Source organism: Symphalangus syndactylus, chromosome 11, assembly GCF_028878055.3.
Source record: "Symphalangus syndactylus isolate Jambi chromosome 11, NHGRI_mSymSyn1-v2.1_pri, whole genome shotgun sequence".
In the NCBI taxonomy this organism is placed as follows: domain Eukaryota; kingdom Metazoa; phylum Chordata; class Mammalia; order Primates; family Hylobatidae; genus Symphalangus; species Symphalangus syndactylus.
In genome coordinates this window covers 67,487,436-67,492,644 of record NC_072433.2, presented here as the reverse complement: position 1 = coordinate 67,492,644, position 5,209 = coordinate 67,487,436, and positions in this window count along the sequence as shown.

The window sequence follows — 5,209 nt, the reverse complement described above, 5'->3', positions numbered from 1 at the left end:
TCCCCCTCTGGTGCCACAATCTATCCCCCTGAGACTTTCCCCAACACACCATAGACGTTCATGTCCGCTTGCTTTTGATCATGCTGCTGTCTGCCTGGACTGCCCTACTTCCTCCTTTCCACTGTGCTAGTTTATTGTTTTTGTTTGTGTGGCTATTCCCTCCTCAGTGAAGCCTCCCCCCGCAACCAAAGTCCCTCTCCCTCAAACTCTGTATTGATTCTTAGATGCCATGTGTCTGGCTACCCAGCTGTTGCTCAAAGTTGGCCTCGTATTTTTACTCATCTTGATATCTCCAGGATCTAATATCATCAATGTGTGGTTGATTAGGAGTAGCAAATGGGTTGTATTTCACAGGCCAATTCCTATGAATAGGTAGTAGTTGCCTGGAATGCTATCTTGAGAAAGACCCTGTCTGACCTAGACTCAGTGGGAAAGTAACTGATTGACTAGCAGTGTTGGCCACAGGAGCGTGGGAGTGAAGACATGCTTTGCTATGCGTCTGTCCTTCTGGCAGCAAATGCACAATAATGTTTTGCTGGTGAATACATGAGTGAATGTATTTCTTTAAAATTATGAGATTTAGGCTTTAGTAGTTCAGAGAACCTTTTCCTTCAGTCTAGTGGGCTTTTGCTGGTTCAATTTCCATAAGTGACATGAGTATTTCACCTTGAGCTCAAATAGATGTTCTGGCAAATGTGGGTGCATCTCGAGCTGGGACGCAGCCCTAGGGGGCATCACTTTGTATGAGGTAGTTTGCAGGAAGGCTTCTGATGGTGGCCCCTGGGCAGGTTGGAGAGCTGATGTGGGATGCAGGAGAGAGAGAATGGAAAAGGGACTGTACAATGGTGACCTTATGGTGTCAGCCGTATCTTATGTGCTGAAGGAGATGTTTTTATGAAAGGGTCAGTGAGACGTGAGCATGCAAGTGGCGTTACTTTAGTACAAGAAGTAGAGTGAGACACAGAGTCAGGGAATGGGCTAATCACTGCTCAGTACTGTGAAGGGCCCAGGCTGGGTGTGTCTGGGCATGTGTATCCCCTGAAGAGTCAGCAGGGGACCACTATGCCCATGGGGCCTGGTGGGATGTGTATGCCTGTGCACCCCTGGCAGAGTGGGGCCATGGCTGAGATGCTGCCCAGTGAGAGATGGTGGGTGCCTGGCAGGCATGGTAGTCATGCCAGGAGTAGAAAAGGACTTGTTTGGGAGCATGAGTGAGTCGCCTCTGGGGAATGTCAGTACCGGTTGTGGGACACTCATTTGGGGCAAGTCAGGAATCGATAAGAGCCTGTGTAACCCAAGTTAGTACTAGTGCTTTGACACCCTTTATTCCTACATTCTGATGAGATCTTAGGCATGACTTGGGTCAAAAACTTTAAGGAAAACAGTTCCCAAGGAAGGCATTTATTTAGAAGAAGTTGTCAGGGCTACAGCATATCCTTCTATTGCCTTTCGCAGTGAATTTAACTGATGTCATACAGTAAATGTTGTGTATCAGGGAATTTTGACTAGAGTAGCTAATTAGGGAATCAGAGTTAAGTAACACAGAGAACTGAAGCCCTGGCTGGTTTGTCTCCCCAAGGCCTTTGCTGTGGAGTCAGCAGATGGATGTTTTTCGGGCAGTTTGCTCCCATGCTCAGTTTGCAGTATGGGGAAGGGGTGAGGATGAGAGGATCGTCTCACATTGGTGATTTCTGGAATGGCATATGGTTTGGGGTTCCTTGGGGGAAAAGAGCAGCCTATGTGCAAATCTTAAGTCAGACGTGGCCCCCGGCATCTGCCATGTCAGCCAGCTAAGAACTGTTTGACATTTGCAGTAATGAAGCCTTCATCCTGGATAGAGCAGGAGTAGTTTTGCCCAACTGGTGAGATAACCTTGTATTTAAAATTGTAATTGTAAAGCCCCGATTCTTGGGGTCCTCCCTGACTTTAGGACCCACATAACCAGGGCCCTCCTAGCCACCCAGTGGGGCAGTGCACAGGCTTCCTCCATTAGTTTGTCATAGGCAGAAATTCAGCTCCTCTCAGGTTGTTAAACGCAGAACACGAACCATCTGTTCCTCGTGTTTTCCCAGGTTGCAAACTTAATCCAGGGAAGATGGAATGTTTTGCAAACTCTGCAGCTATTAGTTTCCCTACTGATCACACTTCAGGGTTGTGGGATGTTTTTCAAATGGTAAACTCTCCTTAAGCTGGAGTCATTGAAAATGTATGCTATCAGCAGTGTTCAGAGGAAACGTATTTCAGCTGACCAAGCAAAAAGGCCTCTGGAAATCTCTTTGCCTCTGCTCTGTGATCCCATTGTCCTATTCTCCCTTCACAAAGAAAGAATTTAACCTTCAAGAAGGATAGTCTGGAAATGATCTCTGTCTCTTATCAACGACTTCACCAGATGCTGTCCTTGCCCCCTCCACTTGTTCAACGGCAGGGGATGCATATTTTACGTACATCTCAGGGTGCCAAGGAGGGTCCAGGACACTTTTGGTGTAAGCAGAGAAGAGGCAGGGCCTGTCCCCCTCATTCCGGGCAGGGAGAGCTGCTTCAGGATGCCCTGATCGTTGGTCTCCTTTACACGGATGCCTCCTGACACTCCAGGAGAGGTACCTGAAGGCTCTCTGGGGCTGTGTTAGGGAGGAAATTGATCACGAACTCCCTGATGACTAGGGAGGCTGAATTGTTTGTATATTTACTGGCCATTTGGGCATTACTTTCTTCATGTTGCTTGTTAAGATCTTGCCTATTTTTCTATTGTTTGTTTTTCAGATAGCTCATCTGGAACAGGGCTGGACAACCATAGCCTGCTGGTTGGCTGCCTCTTTGGGTAAATAATACTTTATTGGAACATGCCCATTAGCTTACGTATTGTCTGTGGCTTCTTTCTCTGGTACTAGGGCAGGGTCAAGTATTGCGACAGAGGCTGTAGGTCTAAAATATTTACCATCTGGCCCTTTACAGAAAAAGTTTGCTGTCCCCTGCCCCAATGTTCCAACTCTTTCTAGTGATAAAACAACATAACTTACATCCACAAGAAGCTAGCACTTCATATACCCAGCAGATTGTCATAGAGCATAAAGTGAGAAGAGAGAAACACCCAGATATACCAACAGAGAGACGCACATAAGCATATTCCCTGCAGGATTGTTTGTCAGAATTTAAAAAGTAGGCAATTTTCACTAGGAAAATACGCTACAAATTTTTCTATATACATACACTGGAATACTTTTTTAAGATTTAACATGGTTATAAGCTTTCAAAACAAAGTTGAGCAAAAAAAAAAAAAAAGCAAGCTGCAGAGTGATACATACAATAATAGCATACTGTTTATATAAAATTTGAAAATATGCAAACTTAATCCACTATATTGAGATTAAGGATATACAATGAGCTAGACCACACCACAAAGACTGGTCCAGGCTGGCTCTGGAGGGCTGGCTGGGATGACTCCCACATTGGTTTACTGCTGGACCTGTGTGGAGGTGAGAGTGGGGAGTCATCTTGCTCGGACCTCCCTTGCTCCTCAGGGACGCATGCCCGAAGCTCTGTGGTCTCAACAGCCCTCATGGAGTGAAGAAATCCCTGACAGTAGGATCTCTTACCCGTGGGCCCACTGGCTTTCACACATTGACTGGGGGGCCAATGTACTGTCATACAGGGATTTCTTGCTACACCACAGTTGTAAACACCCACATTTTATTTATTTGCTGAAGCACTGTAACTACCCAATGGGTTCACCTTCCCTGCTACCTACATAGAGTTGATTTATCAAGACAGGTGATGCAATGGAGAAAGAGTAATTCACACAGAGCCGGCTGTAGGAGACCGGAATTTTATTGTTACTCAAATCAGTCTTCCTAAGCATTCAGCGATCAGAGTTTTTAAAGATAACTTGGTGGATAGGGGCTTAGGAAGTGCTGATTGGTCAGGTTAGGGGGTCGAAGTTAGGTTTTCTTAACGTCTTCTGTTCCTAGGTGCTATGGCAACACTGATTGGGCCAGATTACCGATCTGGTTGGTGTCAGCTGATCCATCAAGTACCGGGTCTGCAAAGTATCTCAAGCACTGATCTTAGGCTTTACAAAAGTGATGTTATCCCCAGGAGCAATTTGGGGAGGTTCAAATTCTTGGAGCCAGAGGCTGCATGACTCCTAAATTGTAATTTCTAATCTTGTAGCTAATTTGTTAGTCCTGCAAAGGCAGACTGGTCCCCAGGCAAGAAGGGGGTCTTTTCAGGATAGGGCTATTATCAACTTTGTTTCAGAGTCAAACCATGAACTGAATTTCTCCCCAAAGTTAGTTTGGCCTACACCCAGGAATGAAGAAGGACAGCTTGAAGGTTAGAAGCAAGATGGAGTCGGTTAGGACTGATTTCTTGCACTGCCAATATTTCCTCAGTTATAATTTTGCAGAGGCGGTTTCAGCATCAGTCCTCTTCAAGATTCTGGTTCAGTAGGCTTGACCACGTGTAGGATAATATATGTACAATATGTAAATAAATATTAAATTCAGAAGAGTAGTTATCTCTGGGAGGAAGAGAAAAGAAGGGGATCAAGAAGGCATCTCAGAGGGCAATAATTATACCTATAATGTTTTATTTCTTTTAAACATATGACACAAATGTGACAAAATGTTATGACTTAAGTTGGGAGCAGGCAATGAGTAAGTCTATAGGGCAGAAGGAAGCTGGTGGGTAGAGGAGAACCAGGGTTTCTTGGTGGAAAATGAGAAACATCTATTTGGGGGAGAAAAGAATGGTGGGAGCTAGCACTCAATCTAGGTTAATATGTCTACTGCTCACTATTCGACAAATATTTGTTGAATGGAAAAATTCAACACGTTTTTATGGAGCATTATATGCCAGACACTACAGGTGGGACACAGGGATGATACAGATCTTTTGTTTGTGTCTTCAAGGTACTTACGACCCCCTGAAAGAGAGTTTATGCCAACAACAGATGACCATGCAAAGTAGAATGGGAACACTAGCACAAATGCAAGCATTAGCAAAGTACTGTGGGGAGCACCAGGGGAGAGACCACACACATGGGAGGAGGAGGATGGGATCAGAAGATTCTTTAAGCAAGAAGTGTGGACTCATCTCATGAGACAGGAAAGACTCTCTAAAGGAGGAGATAAGGAAAGGGTTCAACCCAGGGAATCCTGAGGGAGTTCAGCTAAGCACAGCCTGGGTGAAAACGACATGGTGTGCTGAGGGA